This window comes from Bos indicus, chromosome 2 (assembly GCF_029378745.1).
Source record: "Bos indicus isolate NIAB-ARS_2022 breed Sahiwal x Tharparkar chromosome 2, NIAB-ARS_B.indTharparkar_mat_pri_1.0, whole genome shotgun sequence".
In the NCBI taxonomy this organism is placed as follows: domain Eukaryota; kingdom Metazoa; phylum Chordata; class Mammalia; order Artiodactyla; family Bovidae; genus Bos; species Bos indicus.
In genome coordinates, this window is record NC_091761.1 from 5,021,242 (window position 1) to 5,029,043 (window position 7,802).

At 44.7% G+C, this 7,802-nt stretch overlaps 1 long non-coding RNA gene across 1 annotated transcript; it reads left to right on the top strand.

Annotated features, from left to right (window-relative positions):
- Positions 1-2,881: 2,881 nt before the first annotated feature.
- Positions 2,882-7,487, top strand: LOC139186616 (uncharacterized). Its single transcript, XR_011570290.1, has 3 exons — positions 2,882-3,227; positions 4,552-5,576; positions 7,254-7,487. It is a non-coding gene; the product is annotated as an uncharacterized lncRNA (long non-coding RNA).
- Positions 7,488-7,802: the final 315 nt, after the last annotated feature.

Genomic DNA, 7,802 nt, shown 5'->3' on the forward strand with positions numbered 1-7,802 from the left:
AAATACAGACACAAATCAGTGAAACAGTATAGAGAGCTCAGAAATAAACCCATTCGCTTATGGTCAATTAAGTTCTTACCTGCTGAGTGTCTTGCAAAATTGTCCACAGCACAACTATTGCAGTGTGGGTTGTTCCCTGGGATACTGAGGCTTTCACAATAAAAGGTGTGGTGACTTCTGTTTCCCCAAAACACGCAAAAGCAAAAGTTTTTAAAAGCAAACGTTTCTAGAAACTCAAGCCACTTGGGTTTCTAGAAATGGAAGAAGAGGATCTCCTACAGACATATGCCTACAAGACAGCTCTGACTGTGGTCAGTCATAGACCACAGTTAACCTGCCATAGATGTGAACAGGTTTATACAGAATGGATAGACAACAAAGTCCTACTTATAGCATAAGGAGCTATATTCAATATCCTGTGATAAACCATAAGGAAAAGAACATGAACAAGAATATGTATATAAAACTGAGTCACTTTGCTGTAGAGAAGTAATTAATGCAACATTGTAAATCAACTAAAGATAGTGAAGATAGTGAAGTCACTCAGTTGTGTCCAACTCTTTGTGACCCCATGGACAGTAGCCAACCAGGCTCCTCCGTCCGTGGGATTTTCCAGGCAAGAATACTGGGGTGGGTTGCCATTTCCTTCTCCAGGGGATCTTCCCTACCCAAGGATCGAACCTGGGTCTCCCGCATTGTAGGCAGACGCTTTACCATCTGAGCCACCGGGGAAGTCTTATCAACTATACTTTAATTAAAAAAAAAACTTAGCCTTCTACAAAACCATCTTTTCAAAGTGTGGGACAAGAATAATGACTTTCTCTAACATGGGGATAGACTGAGAATGAGAATGGAGAAAAGGGTTGCAAGCAGAAATTTCTCAACTGTTCCTCTAAAACTGTTTGATCTTTGAAGAGGCCATACAGACACTAAAAATGGGTGAGCTGACTGCACCTGATTTGTTCAGTGTGATATGTAGGTAGTGACAAAAACTCATATAACGAAAAATGACTCAGTTTGGGGGAAATAAAACAAACATCACCAGAAGAGGAAAACCAGTTTAAGCAGGACTTGATCATTTCTTTACTAAAACTGGAAATTATTTGTCATTCAACTTTAATTTCCCAAGTTCATATATCATTGTGCTTTAAAACCATTTTTCCTAACAAATAGAGGTTTCGCTTATGACATCCAGAGTGCTTCAACATGTTTAAAAAGAAGGCTATTTTAGACATGGATATCCTATACACTGAATTTATAGATGCAAAGGAGCTCACAAATAGCTGGTCTACCAAAACCAGCCTGTAGGTACAAAGTGGATGCACATTTTTGGAGAACTGGAAACTAATCCCTACAGTCTAAAAACCTGCTGTTGTTAGTAAGACCCTAAGTATTCCCTACTCAAATGATTTGGTGCCATCAATGGTATCTTGATGCCATTACATTGGACTGACAGCCGGAATCAGTATAAAGTTGGCTCAATAACAGCAGAGTTGCAAGTCAAAGAATTTTATGTTTAACCACATTCAGTTGGATCACTACATAAAGGAAGTGTTCCCTAAAGGCTGCAGGCAAGGAAATAGAGGTAAAAAAAAAGCCTTTGTATCATAGGACAGAAATGTCACTGTTATTTTTTAACTTAAATATTGGTAATTGGTCCTATTATATTTGCTTTCTCTTTTTCAAAAGTCTTATATGTATCTTTTTTAAAAATTTATTTTTGTACAGCAGTTTTAGGTTCACAGCAAAATCCAGGGGACTCCCACACATGCATAGCCTCCCCCATTATCTACATATCTGACATAGTGGTACAATTGCTACTATGAACCTGCATTGACCCAACATCATCAGCTAAAGCCCAGAGTTTACATTAAATTCACTGTTGATGTTGTGCTTCACCTACTCATCCCTGCCACTAGCCCCACCCCCAACCCCTGGAAGCTACTGATCTTTTCATTCTTCTCACAGTTCTGCTTTTTTCCAGAATGTCATAAAGTTGCAATCATACAGTACATAACCTTTCATATATATGTATTTAATACAAAATTTAAGTAACCCATAATGGATTAAAAAAAATTGCCCTATCAGAGGACAGAAACATTCTAAAACTATTTGTATATTTCTTTCTCCTGCATATTATTTGTTTAATTCGTCCTACTATGAATTATTGCCATTGTGACTAATCCTATTGTTTAAACAACAGCACTTATGTAACAAAAGTAAATACAGAATATATAATTTCAAATAAACACCTATTTTTCATATTTTAATAATGTGTACTTCTAATTGTATCATTTCAAATAAATGATTTGGTCATTTTCACAAAGCGTAGAATATTTTTACATATTACTAAAGTGAAAGTGAAGTCGCTTGGTCGTGTCTGACTCTTTGCGACCCCATGGACTATATAGCCCATTAGGCTCCTCTGTCCATGGGATTTTCCAGGCAACAGTACTGGAGTGGGTTGACTATGGGTATAAGAACTGCATTTTTTACCTATTACATTATCATAGGTTTGGGCGATCTGGTACGCCTGTGTCTCAGGTGGGATCACTAAAGTTGGTTGCTCCACTACAAGTCTACCTCCTCCTGTCCCCGGGCGCTGTTTAAACCCCAGCGATTCAGAGCCTTCTGACACCCGGTCGCTGCCCTCCAGGGGCTCACAGTCTGGTGACGAAGCCAGACACAAAACAGGCAGGCGGAAAGCGAGGTCGAAGGTGCCAGGAAGGATGCCACCTTGAGGCGGACTCTATCTAGCTCCTAGCAGTCCGGGTGGGAAGGCTGCCTGGAGGAGACCAGCCCAGGCTGGACCGCGGGGGAAAAGGCCGGGACGGGGACGTGTGATCCGGTGGGCGGAGCCGCCGCCCGGGCCTCTCCTCACCCAGGACTGGCTCCAAAGGACCTGCGCAGCGGGGGTCTCCCTCCTGGTCTCCGCCCCTGTGCGCTCTGGGTGTTACGCGCTTGAGTTGCGCCAGGGGCAGTCGTAGTCCTTCCGGGCCCAGCTTCTAGCGTGGCTACTGCGCCCGGCAACGCGGGTTGCCCGGCCCCACAGAGGTCAGGATCCTGCAAAGCTGCTCCTGTGGCGGGACCTGCGCCCGGGCCCGCGCCGCTCCGACTCCGGCGCGGCAGCCGCCACGCCCCTACCTCCGCCGGCTGCGCCGCCCGCCCGGCGCCCCGCTGCCCGGCCGAGGCGTGTGCTGGATGCACGCCTGCAGCTGAGTCAGCCTGTGAGTCAGCGCCCCCTGACCGCTGGCCGCTGCGTCTGGGCTGCAGTTGGGGACCGGCGCGGGGAGCGGAGGAGGAGCGAGGGATGGGGGAGGGGGAGAGAGCGGGGAGGATAGCCGCTTCCAAAGCAAGGGTCTGCAGCCCACGGCCTGCGGGCCGAATCCGATTGTCTCGTGTTTTTGTTCAACCCAGGAGCTAAAAATGACTTTTACATTTTTAATGGTTTTGAAGTACCAAAAAAATGATTTATTTTGTAAGAAACAAAATGACATAAAATTCAAACCTCAGCGTCCATGAAAAGTTTTATTGGAACAGCAGTGCTCATTTGTTTCTGTATTGTCCGTGGCTGCTTTGCAAGACAGCTGCAGAGCTGAGCACCCGTGAGGGGCTGTGTGGCCCCCAAAGCCTAGGCGCTTCACTTTCCGTACGTTCACAGGAGGCACGCTCAGCCCTGGCTGTTAAGGAGGTCCCTTGGTTTGCAGAGAGCAAGTCTTGGGGTGGGGGTGGGAAGGGCAAACTCAGGCCCGAGGAGGATTACCACCCTGGGAAGCTTTCCAGCCCAGCTGAGCTGCCTCAGGGTTTGTCAGCTGGCGGGAGAGCCCCCAGGCCTCTGTGGTTGAACTTGCTCTGGGATAGAGGGCTCCCGGCTGCAGCCCTGGAAACCAGGTTTGTCCCACAGCACCCCTGGGAGCCCTAACTGCGCTGTAGCAGGGTCCCCCACGGGGCCACAGACTCCCAGCGGAGTGGTTTCTGCTCCTGGTTACCCATTAACTGGCTAGTCCTCACGTAAAATTTCAAGGAAGTCAGGCCTGCTTGTTTATTGCCAGGTGGATCCCTGGTAAGACCTACCCTATCACTTGCAGCCTGGGGAAAAGCATCCTGGAGAACCTTTATGACAGCTGTGGCTCCAGGCAGTGCTTTTCAAACTTTAAAACAAAAACAAACTCAACCCTCAGTAAGAAACATATTTTACATGGTAACAAATTTGCCCTTAGTACAGTTAACCCTTAACACAAGTTCACCCTTAATACCTTGATGCATTCTTGCCACTGTCAATTCCTTTCTTCTTGCATCTCTCTTGAAAGAAAAGCTTGCTAGAAGATATATTTTACAGAGACTATTGTGGAAAGTCTCAAACACAGAAAAATAGAATAATAAAATTGGCTTTCATGTACCAGTCCCTGAGCTTCAAGATTAAAGTTTTGTCCAACTTGTTTCATCTCTTCCCATCCTTTTTTCCCCAGAATATCTTTCCTATTTTTCAAAAATTATGATAATGAAAAAAAAATCATGAAACACTGAATTGATTTTTTGACCTACTAATAGGTTGCAGCCTGTTGCATGTGCGTGCAAGTCCCTTCAGTCGTGTCCAACTGTTTGTGACCCTATGGACTACAGGCCACCAAGCTCTTCTATGCATGGAATTCTCCAGGCAAGAATACTGGAGTGCGTTGCCATGCGCTCCTCCAGGGGATCTTCCCGTACCGGGAATTGACCTCCATCTCTTACATCTCCTGCATTGCAGGCGGATTCTTTACTGCTGAGTCGCAGGGGAAGCCCTGAAACCTATTAGTGCAATATAAATGTGTTTGATGGCATCCAGACATATCTGTCTCTTCTCTTTTCAGTTCAGAAAAGGTCATCCTTCGCTTACTGGAGGAGGCTTCTGGCTCTCAGTTGCCATGACCCTCCTTGACTTCCTTTGACTGAAGTCAGAGCCCTCAGCCTCTATGGGCAATAAATACATGTACCTGTTTGTTATTATCTGATGTGCATTAAATTCTTGGTAAATAACTCTGATAACCTGGGAGAGCAAGGATTCCAGAAATACATTTGCTTCATTGACTATGCTAAAGCCTTTGACTGTGTGGATCACAACAAAATGTGGAAAATTCTTAAAGAGATGAGAATACCAGACCACTTTACCTGCCTCCTGAGAAACCTGTATGCTGGTCAAGAAGCAACAGTTAGAACCGGGCTAGTTCCAAATCGTAAAGGAGTACATCAAGGTCAAGGCTATATATTGTCATCCTGCTTATTTAACTTATATGTAGAGTACATCATGCAAAATGCCAGGCTGGATGAAGCACAAGCCAGATTCAAGATTGCAGGGAGAAATATCAATAACCTCAGATATGCAGATGACACCACCCTTATGGCAGAAAGCGAAGAGGAACTAAAGAACCTTTAGATGAAGGTGAAACAGGAGAGTGAAAAAGCTGGCTTAAAACTCAGCATTAAGAAAATGAAGATCATGGCATCCGGTCCCATCCCTTCAGGGCAAGTAAATGGGGAAACAATGGAAACAGTGACAGACTTTATATTCTTGAGCTCCAAAATCACTGCAAACGGTGAGTGCAGCCATGAAATTTAAAGGCGCTTGCTCCTTCAAAGAAAAACTATGACCAACCTAGACAGCATATAAAAAGCAGAGACATTAATTTCCAACAAAGATCTGTGTAGTCAAAGCTATGGTTTTTCCAGTGGTCATGTATGGATGTGAGAGTTGGACTGTAAAGAAAGCTCAGCGCTGAAGAATTGATGCTTTTGACCTGTGGTGTTGGAGAAGACTCTTGAGAGTCCCTTGGACTCCAAGGAGTACCTCAGATTAGCACTCGAACCCAGCCAAAGCCCACAGTACCTGGTTTCAGGACCCAATGAAGCTCAGATTCTTGGTGTCTCATCGCAGAAAGAATTCAGTGAGAGACAAAGTGATAGGTTCAGTTCAGTGACTCAGTCGTGTCCAATTTTTGCAATCCCATAGACTGCAGTAAGCCACCTTCACTGTCCATCATCAATTCCTGGAGCTTATTCAAACTCATGTCCATCAAGTCGTTGATGCCATCCAACCATCTCAAACCTCTGTTGTCCCCCTCTCTTCCCACCTTCAATCTTTCCCAGCATCAGGGTCTTTTCCAATGAGTCAGTCCTTTGTATCAGGTGGCCAAAGTATTGGAGTTTCAGCTTCAACATCAGTCCTTCCAATGAATATTCAGGATTGATTTCCTTTAGGATGGACTGATTGGATCTCCTTGCAGTCCAAGGGACTCTCAAGAGTCTTCTCCAACACCACAGTTCAAAAGCATCAATTCTTCGGTGCTCAGCTTTCTTTATAGTCCAACTCTCACATCTATATGTCATGTGAGTGTATGTTCCTCAGTTCTTTGTCTTGTCACAACAAAGATTTGGAGCGATGCTGAGAAAGATTGAGGGCTGGAGGAGAAGGGGATGACAGAGGTTGAGATGGTTGGATGGCATCACCAACTCGATGGACGTGGGTTTGGGTAAGCTTCGGCAGTTGGTGAAGAACAGGGAAGCCTGGTGTGCTGCAGTCCATGGCATCGAAAAGAGGTGGACAGGACTGGGTGACTGAATGACACCCTGGGCGGGAGGGCGGGAGGAGGAAGGAGCTGGGGATAGGAAGAAGACTTCACTGTTGTGTTTGAATTTTGTCGCATGTATATTGCTTTGAAATTTTTTTTTAAAAATATTTCCAACCTACACAAAGGTGTCAGGAACAAATGTAACACCACCAAGCCCACATACTCGGCCTTCCTCCCATTCTCTCTTCTGTCCCCCTCCCCACAGACAGCTGCAGCTAGTCTCTCTACTGCCCAGTGGAGTGGATGAAGCCAAAGAAATAGCATTCAGGGCAGCCCTGAGCTGAAAGTTACTTGCTATCTTGTAGGCTGCCCCCTCCCAACACTGTCTGCCAGCACCCAGTCTTTCTATTTTGAAAATCCCACATGTCATTTGCTTGTCATGGCTCCTGGGTCTCCTCCCATCTGGGACAGTTCCTCAGTCCTTGTCCCTGGGGCAGTTGTTTTGTAAGCTATTCCTCACTTTGGGTTTGTCTGATGGTTTTTTTTTTTTTTTCCCTTACTAGATTGAGGTTATGCGTTTTAGGCAAGAATACCACGGAAGTGATGGTGTGCCTGGCTCGGGATACCACATCAGGTGTTGTGTCAATTATTGCTCATTGCTTTTGTTGTACTTCACTTATGTTCCTTTTTTTTTTTTTTTAACAGATTGAGGGTTTGTGGCAGCCCTGCATCAGGTGCCTCTGTTGCACTGTTTTTCCAACAGCGTTTGCTCACTGTGTTTCTGTGTCAGATTTTAGCAATTCTCACAATATTCCAACTTTTTCTGTATTATATTTGTTTCGGTTGTCTGTGATCAGTGACCTTTCGTGTTCCTACTACCTCTCACTAAAGGCTCAGAAGATAGTCAGCACTCCTTACAATAAAGTATCTTTAAATTAAGGTATGAACATTGTTTTTTTAGACATAGTGCTATTGCAAACTTAATAGACTAAGGTATTGTGTAAGCATAACTTTTATAGGCACTGGGAAAATAAAGTGTGACTTGCTTTATTGCGATACTTGCTTTGTTGCAGCAGTCTGGAACCCAACCCAAAATATCTCCCATGTGTGCCTGTACTAGTCATGGTAACTTTAACTTTGATCACTTAAATGTGTCCTTGAGATTTCTCCACTGTTACTGTTTTCCTTTGTAATTAATAAACATCCTGTGGGGAGAACCTTTATGACTATGTAAATATCCTGTTTCTCATGGTA